At 43.6% G+C, this 16,815-nt stretch overlaps 1 long non-coding RNA gene across 1 annotated transcript in view; it reads right to left on the bottom strand.

Moving 5' to 3' along the window:
* Positions 1-16,815, bottom strand: part of LOC124774967 — an 805,902-nt gene that overhangs the window by 587,208 nt on the left and 201,879 nt on the right. The window lies entirely within an intron of this gene.

Raw genomic sequence — 16,815 nt, 5'->3', positions numbered from 1 at the left:
TGAATGAAAGTGTCATTTCTGTTCTTTACCTTCCGTAAATAACGGATGATGGTCGAAGTAGAGAGGATATGAAACGTGGACCGGCAATGACAAGGAAAGCGTTTCTGAAGAAGAGAAATTTGTTAACATCGAGTGTAGATTTAAGCGTCAGGCAGTCGTTTCTGAAAATATTTGTATGGAGCGTAGCCATGTATGGAAGTGAAACGTGGACAATAAATAGTTTGACAAGAAGAGAATAGAAGCTTTCGAAATGTGGTGCTACAGAAGAATGCTGAAGATTGGATGGGTAGATCACATAACTAATCAGGAGGTATTGGACAGAATTGGGGAGAAAAGAAATTTGTGGCACAACTTGACTAGAAGATGGGATCGGTTGGTAGGACATATTCTGAGACACCAAGGGATCACCAATTTGGTTTTGGAGGGCAGCGTGGAGGGTAAAAATCGTAGAGGGAGACCAATAGATGAATACATTAAACAGATTCAGAAGGATGTAGTTTGCAGTAGGTACTGGAAGATGAAGAAGCTTGCACAGGATACAGTACCATGGAGAGCTGCATCAAACCAGTCTCTGGACTGAAGATCACAACAACCTTCCGTAAAATACTGTAGTAGTTCTTTTTACGTATGGTCGAAGTTTCTTCGCGCTATGTTAATGTTTCATCGAGTTATGTTAATTTGCAATAATACATCATTTGAAAGTTTCTGTCGTCGTTAAGTCTTGGACGCCAGTGTAGCTCAGTCCCTTCTATAGCGAAAAACTTTTCCGTTGTTATGTTTCGTATGGACGAAAGCAACTCTAAGGAATCTACTTATTTACAATAAGACTGAGAAGAATCGAGATATCAAATAAGATTACTAAGTCTTTCACGGACAGGAGATGATGAATGATAAAGTCTTTAGCAACATAGAAGAAGAAATGATCTTCTGAATGGATACTAAAAAAGCGGGAAATATTGTACTTAAATGTACGTATTGGTGTTGAATGTGTTTCATTATCTTCCTGCGCGTTTACGGATAGTAATGGCCAGACTTAGTCAAGTAAATAACTTTTTTTTCTTTTCTTACTGTTGGGTTGTAGCTCTTTTGGATACTAACAGCACGATTACAGATAGTAATAGCCAGACTTAGTCAAGTAAATAGCTTTTTTCTTTTCCTGATTGTTGGGTTGTAATTTTTTTGGGCTGTAATTTTCCTGGATACTAACAGCACTGGCCATTGTGAAGTAATGATTTGATAACGTTGGCAACAATTAATACTCCTAAACCCGACCTTGAATGTGTTTTAACTATTTTTGATGAAGTGCACTCTTCTTCTCGTTTCATACACGCATACGTTATGCACGCATTAAATGTGTGCTCATCACCTACATGTATTAATTTACTTTAACAATAACTATGTTCGACACTGGATCCGAAATAAAGACGGCAATTGTAACCCTGTGTAGTTTCATTCGACTACTGAGTGCACACTACGCTTTCAGAATAAACATTACAAAAGGAAAGAAGACAGGACAAATGTACAGGTCACTCTAAGGCAATAGTATATCTAGCACTTTTGAATTCGTTCGTTGTTTGCTCTCATGCGTAATTGACGGACTCGAAAAGCTAAGCAGTACTTTTAGAAAAGGCAGTACTAGCGTCTAATATTCGTTTACAAACGCATCACACTTTCGGATAGTCTGACTTCCACCCTCCTTTTGCTCGCCTTCGACACTAGTGAACTCACGTGTCCGTCCTATTTGATGTGTCTTCGGTGTGTTCACCCAAAATTTTAACTCCGAAATAGGTTCCAGTAATTACAACTCATCTTCTGATACGGTTTCAACAGACTATCCTGTCACCTTTAGGTCTTAAAATCTTTTGTTGTAACACATATTCATTTTACGCTGACCTCGTGCACAAGATGTCAAACGGAAAAAAAATCAAATTTCAGAGGGTTTGCCATCTTAAAGTATTTAAAAACGTAAAGCACACTGTGCAACATGCTATGTCCATATACATATTGCTCACAGTTGCTTGTTGCATCATGCTAAACGGTACACAACAGCAAAACTGTTTACATATGCTAGACATATTCTAAACAATTGTGCTATTGTGTACCGTATTTGTATGATGCAATACGCAACTGTGAGAATATGTATATGGACATAGCCTGTGTTTTACGTTTTCAAATACTTTAAGATGACAAACCTTTTGTAATTTGATATTTTTATCCGTTTGACATCTTGTGGATGAGGTCAGCGTAAAATGAACGTGTTTTAGAGCAAAAGATTTTAAGACCTGAAGGTGACAGGATAGTCTGTTGAAACCGGTAGTCTCGAATGAAACGAATATTTCGTGCGATCTTGGTCGTTGAATGGTTTTTAACTCTGTATAGTCATGTTTCGATCATGTCAAGCGATTTAGAGACTACTTGAACGGCGGTCGTGGCTCACTGTATCCAGAAAAGCGAACTCCCGTTAGCTGTTATAATCGCTGAGCGGACGTGCCGTCTTCCTCTATGGAATGTGGGTGCGAGTAGAGGGGATGTGAAAGGGGATGGGTGGGGGGGGGGCGGTAAGGGGGGGGGGAGGGAGAGAGAGAGAGAGAGAGAGAGAGAGAGAGAGAGAGGACAGACAGCGAGTGTCTGCAAGAGCCCCGTCACTCCGTGACCAGCATCTGTCCACGGCAGAGGCGGTTTTGTGGAGCGCGCAGTTCCGCAAAGCGATGACTGGGCACTCGACGCCCGGCCGTAGAGGCAGACGCGCCTCGTCAGCCTGGCCCGAGAGCTCTACACTCTACACTCCTCTACACTCTGCGCAGCGTTAGGGCAGAAAGCCAAGCTGGCGCGACGCGTCGCAACGAACACAAACACTCTCCGCCGGGGAGGAAGCTGAACGTAGAGAGACGTAAACTGCCTGAACAAAAGTATCCAAGTATTCAGATACCCCTATGCACACTGAGGTGTCAAAAGTCATGGGAATGCGATATCCACAAATACAGATGGCGGCAGTATCGCGCATGTGGTGTCACCGCCAGACACCACACTTGCTAGGTGGTAGCTTTAAATCGGCCGCGGTCCATTAGTACATGTCGGACCCGCGTGTCGCCACTGTCACTGATCGCAGACCGAGCGCCACCACACGGCAAGTCTCGAGAGACTTACTAGCACTCGCCCCAGTTGCACGGACGACTTAGCTAGCGATGCAACACTGACGAAGCCTCGTTTATTTGCAGAGAAGATAGTTAGAATAGCCTTCAGCTAAGTCAATGGCTACGACCTAGCAAGGCGCCATAGCAATTGATAGTTATCGTGTGAAGCATGTCTCATCAAGAACGATGTATACAAATGATGGATTAAAGTTAAGTATTCCAGAAGCTACGTACTTTTCTTTATAGCATTCATTACGTATCCTGTTTCAGACCTCACGCCATCCTGCGTGAACTTATAGCGTGCATTTCGGCCTTCTCTAGCAATATAACAGCGCACACAACGTATAAAACTTCAGAGCATTGGCGGAGTTGTCATTTGTACTCAGCTGGTTAATGTGAAAGGGTTTTCGAAGTGACTATGGCGCACGACAGGAATTAACAGATTTTGAATGCGGAATGGTAACTGAAAATAGACAAATGGAACATTTCGTTTCGGAAACCTTTAGGGAATTCAATATTCCGATATCCACAAAGTAAAGAGTGTGCCGAGAACACCAAAATCCAGGCATTACCTCTCACTATAGACAACGCAGTGGCCGACGGCCTTCGCTTAACGAGCGAGTGCAGCAGCGTTTCCGTGGGGTTGTCAGAACTAACAGGCAAGAAACACTGTGTGAAATATCATCAGATATTAATGTGAAACGCACTCAAAAAAAAAAAATAAAATAAAATAAAATAAAAAAATAAAAAAAATTAAAAAATTAAAAAGGACACCGGTTCCGGACTGAAGCGCCTAGATCAGCTCGGCCGCAGGGGCCGGCTGGGACGTGGGACGTGGGACGTGCGACGAACGAATTAATTAGGACAGTGCGGCGAAATCTGCCGTTAATGGGCTGTGGCAGAAGACGACCGATGCGAGTGCCTTTGCTAACAGCACGAAAACGCCTGCAGCGCCTCCACTAGGCTCACGACCATGGTGGTAGGACCCTAAATGACTGGAAAACAGCGTCCTGGTCAGAAGAATCCCTATTTCAGTTAGAAAGAGCTGATGTTACGGGTCGAGTATGGTGCAGAACCCACAAAGCTAAGGACCTATGTTGTCAACAAGGCTAAGTGCAAGTTGGTGGTGTCTCCATTATGGTATGGGCTACGTTTAAACGGAATGGACTGGGGTAACATTGTTCCTCCTTTACCTCTCACTATGGCAAACACATTTTCAGTCTTCGTGTGAAAGGAAATTTAAAATTAAACCCTTCACTTACTTGTGATCATAAGGCCATCAGAGTATGTTTGCAGAAACTGTTTCCTCTTACTAGTCAACAAACATTTTGCGGTACCGATTAAAGTATATGTAAATAAAATAAGCAACTCTTATGCATCCTCTCAGTCATCAAAAAATAATGTAAAACTGCAGAAAATTATGCAAATGTGATCAAATCATTTCTGTAAGATATGAAATGTAAATATACAACTCTCGGGCAAATAAAATTGTTTATTCCACAGAAATATTTCCTTTATGACAAAATTCTCCACCTACGATTCAGAAAATGTCTCTTACATCCGTTACTTTACGTACGAGAGCCAAATCAGAGGGCGCCGGCCGGTGTCGCCGAGCGATTCTAGGCGCTTCAGTCTGGAACCGAGCGACCGCTACGGTCGCAGATTCGAATCCTGCCTCGGGCATGGATGTGTGTGATGTCTTTAGGTTGGTTAGGTTTAAGTAGTTCTAAGTTCTAGGGGACTGATGACCACAGCAGTTAAGTCCCATAGTGCTCAGAGCCATTTGAACCATTTTGAACCAAATCAGAGGCATTCCATGCCCACATTTCATACAAGGTATTAGATGCAAGTAGACGATAAAAATAATGATACCGTTAGGCACCGCTAGATGTCATAGCTGTGCGGTGTCTCGTACGGAACTAAAACATTCTTGCGACAGTTTCCGCTATTACCTTTATACCATATTTGACTTTACCAAATAACATTTTTGTTCTATTTACCACTCTCCCGACGGGTTCTCATGCCGTCCCTCTTTCACATTAATTAGTCAAAATTACTCCAGCTCCTTCAGCCTATTCCCTCACCTACTCAATTTCTATCTCGTAATCGGTAATCAAATTTCAGTTTTCGAATGGTTTTCTAACTAAAAGTTGGTGACATAACTCAAAACTTGCAGTACGCGTTGATCACAAACTCTTTTGCGGTCCATCCAATCGTTTCCTTCTGCTGATATAAAGTATGTCAGCTATAGTCCGATGAAAATTACTTGACAGTTGCCGTCTGTCACTTACCGTTACGTGTTGACACACTGGCTGCCGGCTACCGCTCAGTCATAGGTGACACTCTGTCGACCAGTAAAAAGCGTTCGACAGTGTAAAATGGTGCATGATGTTCGAAATTCTGAATAAAGTAGGGGTAAGCTATAGGGAGAGACTGATCATATAAACATGTACAACAGCTAACAGGGAATAATTAGAGTGGAGGACCGAGAACGAAGTGCCTGCATTAAAAATGGTGTAAGACAAGGATGTAGTCAAATGGTTCAAATGGCTCTGAGCACTATGAGACTTAACTTCTGAGGTCATCAGTCGCCTAGAACTTAGAACTAATTAAACCTAACTAACCTAAGGACATCACACACATCCATGCCCGAGGCAGGATTCGAACCAGCTACCGTAGCGGTCGCCCGGCACCAGACTGCAGCCCCTAGAACCGCACGGCCACTCCGGCCGGCAGGATGTAGTCTTTCGCCCTTATTGTTCAACATGTGACACGAGGAAGCAATGATGGAAATAAAAGAAAAGATCAGGAATTAAAATTCAAGGTGAAAGGATGTCAATTATACGATTCACAGATGACAATGCTATTTGAGTGAAAGTGAAGATGAATTACATGATCTGCTGAACGGAATGAACAGTCTAATGAGTGCAGAGTATGGACTGAGAGTAAATAGAAGAAAGACGAAGGTAATGAGAAGTAGTAGAAATGAGAACAGCGAAAAACTTATCAGGATTGGCGGTCTCGAAGCAGATAAAGTTAAGGAATTCTTCTACCTAGGCAGTAAAATAACCAATGACGAACGGAGCAAGGAGGACATCAAAAGCAGACTAGCTATGGCATAAAAAGGCATTCCTGGCCCACAGAACTCTGTTTGTTGTTGTGGTCTTCAGTCCTGAGACTGGTTTGATGCAGCTCTCCATGCTACTCTATCCTGTGCAAGCTTCTTCATCTCCCAGTACTTACTGCAACCTACATCTTTCTGAATCTGCTTAGTGTATTCATCTCTTGGTCTCCCTCTACGATTTTTACCCTCCACGCTGCCCTCCAATACTAAAGTTGTGATCCCTTGATGCCTCAAAACATGTCCTACCAACCGATCCCTTCTTCTAGTCAAGTTGTGCCACAAACTTCTCTTCTCCCCAATCCTATTCAATACGTCCTCATTAGTTACGTGATCTACCCACCTTATCTTCAGCTTTCTTCTGTAGCACCACATTTCGAAAGCTTCTATTCTCTTCTTGTCCAAACTAGTTATCGTCCATGTTTCACTTCCATACATGGCTACACTCCATACAAATACTTTCAGAAACGACTTCCTGACACTTAAATCTATACTCGATGTTAACAAATTTCTCTTCTTCAGAAACGCTTTCCTTGCCATTGCCAGTCTACATTTTATATCCTCTCTACTTCGACCATCATCAGTTATTTTGCTCCCTAAATAGCAAAACTCCTTTACTACTTTAAGTGTCTCATTTCCTAATCTAATTCCCTCAGGATCACCCGATTTAATTTGACAACATTCCATTATCCTCGTTTTGCTTTTGTTGATGTTCATCTTATATCCTCCTTTCAAGACACTGTCCATTCCGTTCAACTGCTCTTCCAAGTCCTTTGCTGTCTCTGACAGAATTACAATGTCATCGGCGAACCTCAAAGTTTTTACTTCTTCTCCATGAATTTTAATACCTACTCCGAATTTTTCTTGTTTCCTTTACTGCTTGCTCAATATACAGATTGAATAACATCGGGGAGAGGCTACAACCCTGTCTCACTCCTTTCCCAACCACTGCTTCCCTTTCATGCCCTCGACTCCTATAACTGCCATCTGGTTTCTGTACAAATTGTAAATATTCTTTCGCTCCCTGTATTTTACCCCTGCCACCTTCAGAATTTGAAAGAGAGTATTCCAGTTAACATTGTCAAAAGCTTTGTCTAAGTCTACAAATGCTAGAAACGTAGGTTTGCCTTTTCTTAATCTTTCTTCTAAGGTAAGTCGTAAGGTTAGTATTGCCTCACGTGTTCCAACATTTCTACGGAATCCAAACTGATCTTCCCCGAGGTCCGCTTCTACCAGTTTTTCCATTCGTCTGTAAAGAATTCGCGTTAGTATTTTGCAGCTGTGACTTATTAAACTGATAGTTCGGTAATTTTCACATCTGTCAACACCTGCTTTCTTTGGGATTGGAATTATTATATTCCTCTTGAAGTCTGAGGGTATTTTGCCTGTCTCATACATCTTGCTCACCAGATGGTAGAGTTTTGTCGTGACTGGCTCTCCCAAGGCCATCAGTAGTTCTAATGGAATGTTGTCTACTCCCGGGGCCTTGTTTCGACTCAGGTCTTTCAGTGCTCTGTCAAACTCTTCACGCAGTATCGTATCTCCCATTTCATCTTCATCTACATCCTCTTTCATTTCCATAATATTGTCCTCAAGTACATCGCCCTTGTATAGACGCTCTATATACTCCTTCCACCTTTCTGCTTTCCCTTCTTTGCTTACTTCTGGGTTTCCATCTGAACTCTTGATGTTCATACAAGTGGCTCTCTTTTCTCCAAAGGTCTCTTTAATTTTCCTGTAGGCAGTATCTATCTTAACCCTAGTGAGACAAGCCTCTACATACTTACATTTGTCCTCTAGCCATGCCTGCTTAGCCATTTTGCACTTCCTGTCGATCTCATTTTTGAGACGTTTGTATTCCTTTTTGCCTGCTTCATTTACTCTACTGATATCAAATATCGGCCTTAATTTGAGGAAGAAATTTCTGAGAAGGTAGTGAAACATGGACTGTGGAAAAAACGGAACAGAAGAGAATCAAAGCATTTGAGATGTAGTACTACAGTCGAATGTTGAAAATTAGGTGGACTGATAAGGTAAGGAAAGAGGAAGTTCTGCGCAGTATCGGAGAGGAAAGGAACATGTGGAGCCGGCCAGAGTGGCCGATCGGTTCTGGGCGCTACAGTCTGGAACTGCGCGACCGTTACGGTTGCAGGTTCGAATCCCGCCTCGGGAATGGATGTGTGTGAAGTCCTTAGGTTAGTTAGGTTTAAGTAGTTCTAAGTTCTAGGGGACTGATGACCTCAGCAGTTAAGTCCCATAGTGCTCAGAGCCATTTGAACCATTTTTTTTTGAACATGTGGAAAATACTAATAAGGAGATGGGACAGGATGATAGGACATCTGTTAAGACATAAGGGAATGACTTCCATGGTACTAGAGGGAGCTGTAAAGGGCAAAAACAGTAGAGGAAGACAGAGATTGGAATACACCCAGAAGTGCTAGTCTGAGATGAAGAGGTTAGTTAGCACAGGAGAGGAAGTCGTGAAGGGCCGCATCAAACCAATCAGAAGACTGATGAAGGGATAAAAAAAAGAAAACCGATCTCTGTGATTATGATAACTGTGTATGTGCCGCTGAATTGCGTCTTGTGCGGAAATATTCAGTTGTGTTTGGTTGGTGTTGTGTATGAAACGTGTGCATTTCACTAGAATTGTTCTGTGTGTGTTGTTATTGGTGTAGTTATCATGTCTTATGAAACAAAAAATAAGTATGACAGACCCATGATTCTGGAGCCAAACACTGAAGAAAGAATTCCGGACAACAATTTAAAGTGAATTGTCCTATTGTTGTAGCAGTTTGGAAACGGCGAAACGTTCGGGACGTGGCGTTGAGCGCTCTGATTGGAGGAATCCAGCTCCAACACGTTAAGTGGCAACCGGCGATTAATTTTAATCAGACTATAGTTCTATAAGTCCATTGTTAATACACATCATTTTCTTTTCAGTGTGTTTGTTGTCTACATTTCAAGTTAACAAGCCTTAGTGAACTTATAATCGCTAAGTACATTTGAAAAAAAATGGTTATTACAATGCGTAGAATTGGAATTCACATACACGTCCATAAATCAGTACTGAAGTTTTTTGTGGTTTTTCTTGAACCAATCATGGTAAATTATGCAACGATTATGTTTGCGGTAGCATACCGTACGTCATTTCCCATTCTAGCTAAAAAAAAAAAAAAAAAAAAAAAAAAAAAAAAAAGGTTCAAATGGCTCTGAGCAGTATGGGACTTAACATCTGTGGTCATCAGTCCCCTAGAACTTAAACCTAAGGACATCACACACATCCATACGCGAGGCAGGATTCGAACCTGCGACCGTAGCAGTCGCGCGGTTCCGGACTGAGTGCCTAGAACCGCTAGACCACCGCGGCCGGCCATTGTAGTTCAACCCTAGCTTGTATTCCTCCTCCTCGATCTCTCCTTAGATTGTTCGCTTACATGAATCACAACAGAATAGAAAACTTCATACAGAGAACAAATGAAATATCAAATGCTATTTGGTGGAGAAATGAGGACTTCAAACATTACAAAATCCGAAAAAAGGAAGACGGCGGTGACAATGAAGATGAATGCGATACGAAGTGCACATTACGGGAATACTGCCACCGGAACTTGGTAGGCCTTCGTTTTGGCGCACGCGATGCGCCGCTAACAGGGCTGCCAACACAGCAGCAGTGTGACCGCGTGGGCGCCATCTATCACCCTTTCAGGGCAGCGTCCAATCAGGGCGGGCATGTGACGTCGGCATGACGTATAGCTTCCGGCCCGTACCATTCTACCAGCATTCACCCCTATTCCAGGAAGAGGCCCGAAATCGACAAAAGGGCTGAACAATTTATTGAGCATCCCGCTGTCCGTCATCCCAGTATGCATATTAATGCAGCGGGAGCTAAATTTTCCACATCGCTAAAGTGCGGCAGAATATGCATTGCGGATGGGAAGTGCCTCTGTGTGTGAGATATGCAGGATATAGCTGTGGGTAGAAGAATCAGCAATTTTTCGACTGCGACCGTTGGAGCGGCTCAAAATGCAACTTCTGGAATGTGAGGTATGGCTCTACTCCTACCACTAACGCTTTCCATTTTCTACGGGCGAACATTTTGAGGAAAGGAAGATAGTCAATTGCTCCATACGTGAATTCTCTCTGACTCTCTTGTCAAGGATAGTTCCCCAGATGGATGTGAGAGGAAGTAATACGACGTTTTATTCGTCTCGAAAGATAAACTTCCCGAGTGGTTAAAATGGCTCTGAGCACTATGGGACTTAACTTCTGAGGTCATCAGTCCCCTAGAACTTAGAACTACTTAAACCTAACTAACTTAAGGACATCACACACACCCATGCCTGAGGCAGGATTCGAACCTGACTGTAGCGCCTGACTGTAGCGCCTGACTGTAGCGCCTAGAACCGCTCGGCCACCCCGGCCTTCCCGAACGTTTTATTCACCAAATGTACTTGGCGTCCAAAGCATAAATGAGGTCAGGAGTAGAACCCCTACCTCAAAAGTAGTTGCTGGTATGACATGATTCTCCCACATGCAGCAACTATACGAAATCGTCATAAGCAAGCAAGATTAGGCAAAACTGTGGCTCGGAGGTTCGAGTCCTCCCTCGGGCATGGGTGTGTGTGTCGTCCTTAGCGTAAGTTAGCTTAAGTTAGATCAAGTAGTGTAAGCTTAGGGACCGATGACCTCAGTAGTTTGGTCCCGTAAGACCTTACCTCAAATTTCCAAATTTTCGAACACTGTGGCACAAATGATGGCAATACAATTAGCAACTATTTACAACAGTTTATACATAGAATCTTTACAGATATGAAACTGTAGAATATTGACCTTGCGTGGAAATGTTTGCTCGCGCTGGTCTCGCCTTGGCCTGAATCCAGTGAACGATAACTGCGAAAACTTGTAGACCGTCTAGTTTGGCCCTCCTGGTGCTGTCTTGAGGTAAAATTTGCACATACTTCCCACTAGTGACTGCTGAATCGAGCTGCGAATCCTTTTATACCCATGTTTAGCGGAGGAAGTTTATTCGGGAACTATTTGTATGACGTCAGGTGGATATATGCCTTGCCTTGTACACCCTGTGTTTCAGCCTATCTTTCACTCAGTTACACCTTCCTATGCTGCTCGGCGCTTTCTATGTTTAGCTGTCTTCCGTATCTTACACAGGACACAGTACCAACATTAAACCTTTCCATGACGCATAACGCCTCTCTCGTAGCTTTTGTCACTGGAGTTTGATGAGTTCGCTATAAAGCACTCGATCTGATTCGTTCTCATGTTTGGTCCTGTGTGCTAACGCTTCCGGGGTGACGAGACATACTCAGGAATAAGTCGAAGGAGTTTTTATAGGCTATGTTTTATAGTGGGATAGTTACAGTTTATTAGAATAATTCCAATGAGTCTCAGTCTAGTATGATTTTCTCAAACACTTAGTTTAGCTGAAACTTGTAGAGCTTCAATAATAAAATCCAGTCAAGTTGTCCTCGATCGAGTGTTCATCAGAAACAAGGTGTAATATATTGATTATTTCTTGCTACTGTAGTGTTATCTTGAAGCTGTGAGAAAGGAGGACAGGCGTTCCAAGGCGCGGAAGCAGAGACGGTGCTGAGGGCAGACGAAACTAGGAGAGATATTGTTACATGAAGTAAACAGTGAAAATGCAGACTCCCCCAGACGCGGTCCCAGGGCGTTAGTTACTTTTCAAGGAATTAACATGTAACTTTAAATGTCGTCTAGACGCTGTAGTAGGTTGTCACCGTAGAACTTTGCAACCAACAGGCAGGTACTAGCGTATCAAGCCAGCTTGATACCAGCCCTGAGAACAGCAACGTCAGGGTTATATAGAGAGCGAAAACGCCAAAAACTGTTGGCCCAGCAGTCCCTACTCCGGGGAGCCCGAGGGGCGGGGCTAAATGACGTATAAGAATAATGTTGCAAGATTTATTTGGCAGAGCAGTTACGTTTAGCTTTCAGATGAACAATGTCGATACCAAATACGGACTTAGTTAGTGCACTGCAATAACATCCCCGCCTTAGGAGCAGTAGAGGGGACGTAACTAAACCGTGATTGGCAGGCACCTGCAAGAGACCTGCGGGATTGGCTGGATGGCTTTACGTGGGAAAAACAGTGGCCCCACGCGACTCTTTAAAACCCCTAGATTCCGCATTTTGGCAGAGTTTTCAGTCAGACGACCTGGGCGTCGATTCCGCGTCCGTCGACTCCAGCCTCGGTCCAGCTCCGCGTGTCTCCTCTCTCTCTCTTTGTGTGCCACAGTGAATAGTGTCACATTCATTATGTTTTGCTTTGCAACTAATTTGTTGCCTTAAGATGCTGTTAGTGATTGCTACTGTGGCTAGCATTCACTACTGGGACTTCTGCACTGGCTTCTGTTGTGACAGTGTTATTCATGCTTTTTCTAACCCTAGAACTAGCATCCATTGTATTAGTTAGTCCAAAAATGGTTCAAATGGCTCTGAGCACTATGGAACTTAACATCTATGGTCATCAGTCCCCTAGAACTTAGAACTACTTAAACCTAACTAACCTAAGGACAGCACACAACACCCAGTCATCACGAGGCAGAGAAAATCCCTGACCCCGCCGGGAATCGAACCCGGGAACCCGGGCGTAGGAAGCGAGAACGCTATTAGTTAGTCCCGTCTGCAATAAACAACTATTTCAAAACCCTGTTTGTCCTAGAGTCTCCACAACGAGTTCCCTACCGAGTCTCACCACCTGCATTTCTAAATGCCTTCACTGTTAATTGTCCTTCTGCCTTCTGCTCTGTACCGCTCCGGAGCGCAGACTGACCAGCAACTCCTTTTTCCCTCTCCCACCTATGTCAGGACACGACATAGGACATCGTCAGGAGTGCCCCAGATAAATGCGATAGGACCGCTTTATCTATATACATGGTGAACATTAATGAAACCGACAAACTGCAGAGACGGATTCCTCACTGGAAATGGAAGGAAAAAGATCGTACGAACATGTGTCCGGAAATGGACGATGCGCGTGCAACGACAACAAATCGTACCGGAACACAGTAGAGACCTGCATTGAATCCACGTTAGAACAGATGTAGCCTTCAGGGGATTGCAAGTAACTGGAATAGTAGCGGTTGTCATGCAGGACACACTTAATCGTACTTTGGATTACATCATGTTGGCGGGCCGCTTGCCTGGAGCTTGTACTCGGGTTCGTCGGAATACCCTGTAGAACCCGGTCCTTCAATTCTGGTGTACGCATAGTCTGCCATCTCCCTTTACGTTCGCCTGTCTGAAAGGACCCAGGATCAACAAACTACCAAAAAGGGCTTGAAATGTTGTGTGATGTGATCAGTGTCTATCAGGGTAGTTATTTTGGTAAAGCCGTGCCGCCTCTCGTCCATTTGCATCTGCTTTGTCGTACACAAACACCATGCCGGCTTGGTCCCGACGTGTTCTGCTGCTTACAGTAAACTGCGTCAATCATATAGCCTGCAACACAAAAGGAACACACAGCACATGGTCAGGGGAACTGTCATTCGTCACCGCCATGTACCGTGGCAACGATGCATTTCTGGATACATGTTTACAGGACCGTTGTTCCTCCATTTCCAGTCAGGAATCCGTTCCCGCAGTTTGTTTTATTAATATTCACCCTGGATATAAAAGACAACGTCCTCACAGACTGCAGCACTCAGTGACGCGTCATTATCCAGCACAAACCATTAAAGACAGAAACTTGGAATTTGCAGTGGGTATTGATCTTACACTGTAGGCGTCGTTTGAGAAGCCATTTTTGGAAATTCCACCACGAAGGGGGAAAAATAGAGGATGAAATGGAATATTTCACTAAAAAAGCCTTTTAAACCTAATCTATCAAAAATTGAATTTGGCATCTCGGTTAGAAATAAAAAAGTGTACATCTTTCACTGTTTTTCGAAGTTCAATCCCTATAGGAGAGAAATAGAGGATGAATGTTGTTATGGAAATGTTCTATTATGAAAGAATTTTTGAAGCTAAATCTATGAAACTTTGTATTTGTTTCCTCTGTTAAAAATAAAAAAAATACGCATTTCAATGTTTTTGCGAATTCAACCGATAAGGAGGTGAAATAGGTGGTGAAATGTCTGATGAAAACGCGTCATTCTGAAAACAGTTTTGAAGCTAAAGCTAGGAAAATTAGTATTTGGTTCCTCGGTCAAAAATAATGAAATAAATGTTACAATGTTTCTGGGAATTCAACCCTTAATGGGGTGAAATAGGGTCAGACTGATTCACTGATTCATCACTGCCCAGCATACATCGATAAGGACAGAAACTGAAAATTTGGAGAGGGTGTTGATCTTACATTGTAGGAATCGTTTAAGAAGGGTCTGTTCGAAATACCACTCTAAGGAGGTGAAATAGGGGATAAAAGGCATTCTGAAAGTATGTTGCTATTGGGGCAATTTTGAAGGTAGAACTACGAAGATAGAAATTAAAAGAATACGTGCTTCGGCATTTTTGGAAATTCAACCATTAATGAATTTTTTTGAAAATAACTCATCATTAAAGAACTACTAAAGCATTTTTAAAACTGCATCTATGAAAACTGGTATTTGATTTCTCAGTCAGAAATAAAAGAGAACATGTGTTTCAATGTTTTTCGAAATTTAGTAACCTAAGGGAGTTAAATAGGGGATGAAACGTTTAATGAAATTATTTCATTATGAAAGCATTTTCAAAGCTATATAACCACCTTAGACACATTCATGGGTAGCATTTCACGCCACAATCTTCGAACATTTTTTAGTCCACTATGTATACACCGCCTAACATAAAGGTAAAGCACCGAGGAGACATGCTCGTACGTACACATCATCGTCGGGTATGTAAATGGTAGAATGGTCACCAGAGTGCATTAGTGTTGTTCGTGTTTATTGTTATTACCAGGCCTGGTGAGCGTGAAGAGCTCGAGATGTTGAGTGTCAGTATGAAGGAGACTGAGATGCTGCGTACTGGCGTGAGGTAGCGATATCAGCAGCGGACGTAGTTTGAAAAGGTCTCCATTTAACTAGCTGATCGAATCGCGAAATATCCAGATTTGTGCGTCAGTCGGATGTGACAGAGGCCCTGTTTGACTGGATGGAAACGTGAGTGCGATCGTACTCGGCATCGTGGTTTCGGTCGAAAACATCCGACTGTTCGTATCGTGCACCGAGCACATTTGCGCCTGCCATCCGAGGACAAGTTATAGACTCTGAAAAGTTCCATGTCACCCCAAATCATTAGCTGGAGTCTAGCAATAGCCAGACCAGGGAATTACCGCCTCAAAAAATGGTTCAAATGGCTCTGAGCACTATGGGACTCAACTGCTGAGGTCATTAGCCCCTAGAACTTAGAACTAGTTAAACATAACTAACCTAAGGACATCACAAACATCCATGCCCGAGGCAGGATTCGAACCTGCGACCGTAGCGGTCTTGCGGTTCCAGACTGCAGCGCCTTTAACCGCACGGCCACTTCGGCCGGCAATTACCGCCGCATGCGTAGGCTAACACATCAATACGAACGGCTGCGTCTGGAGGGATACCGTGACTCGGAAACACGGACTGCTGATGAATGGCAGTGCACTGGGTTCAGCAATGAATCGCGGTTCTGCGCTACCCCGTTTGGTTTGCTTTATGGCGCAAAAAACAACTGGGGTAATACACGCCCAAGTCAAAACAATAAATACGAACACAGAGAGGAGTAAAGTGACTATACGTCAGTCCCAATGGACAGAATAGTAGACAGCTAAAAACAGGCACGTGGAAAAAGGGCTAAAAAAACACCAGACAGAAATTGAGGTCCAAAATTAAAACTTAAATGGTCTTCGCCATTTGGCTTCGGCGGATGAAAAGTAAAAGGCGGTCGACAACCCGCGCGTCTTTCGACAAAACAGCTGATAAATCAGACGGCATTCCAGCAGATACTATCGCGAAGTTCCATGCGAAGGTCGTGAAACTGGAGGCCATAGACCGAGGCTGGAATAGTGTCCTTAGGAAGCGAATGAAGGCCAAGGTTAACGTGGGCCGCTTCACGAAGCCAAGGCGGTGAAGGGTACACAACCACTGGGAAAGTTGTAGGTAGTGTGAAGTTAAGCCGGCGTAGCAAGTGGTGAAAGCGGACTCCAGGAGATACAGAGAAGAGGGACGAGCCCCATGCTGACGATCAAAGGAATCATCAAAGAATCTGGTGCAGAAGGGGTGGCCACACATGGCAGACAGACGGCATGCATACCTGCTGAGGAGAAAGTCACGGCGTTAGCGCTGGGCTAGTGTAAAAGACTCCCATGACCAAACAGAAGCCACGATGGTGGATAGCGTTGAGATGGATAGCGTTGAGACGGTGTAAGAGGGATGGGCGTGCATACGCATAAACAAAGCACCCATAAGAAACTTCCTGGAAGATTAAAACTGTGTGCCAGACCGAGACTCGAACTCCGGACCTGTGCCTTTCGCGGGCAAGTGCTCTATCAACTCAGCTACCCAAGCACGACTCACGTCCCGTCCTCACAGCTTTACTTCCGCCAGTACCTCGTCTCCTACC

The sequence above is a fragment of the Schistocerca piceifrons genome, chromosome 2, assembly GCF_021461385.2.
Source record: "Schistocerca piceifrons isolate TAMUIC-IGC-003096 chromosome 2, iqSchPice1.1, whole genome shotgun sequence".
In the NCBI taxonomy this organism is placed as follows: domain Eukaryota; kingdom Metazoa; phylum Arthropoda; class Insecta; order Orthoptera; family Acrididae; genus Schistocerca; species Schistocerca piceifrons.
Note: the sequence above shows the minus strand (reverse complement) of the source record. Positions and strands in the feature narration are given on the sequence as shown.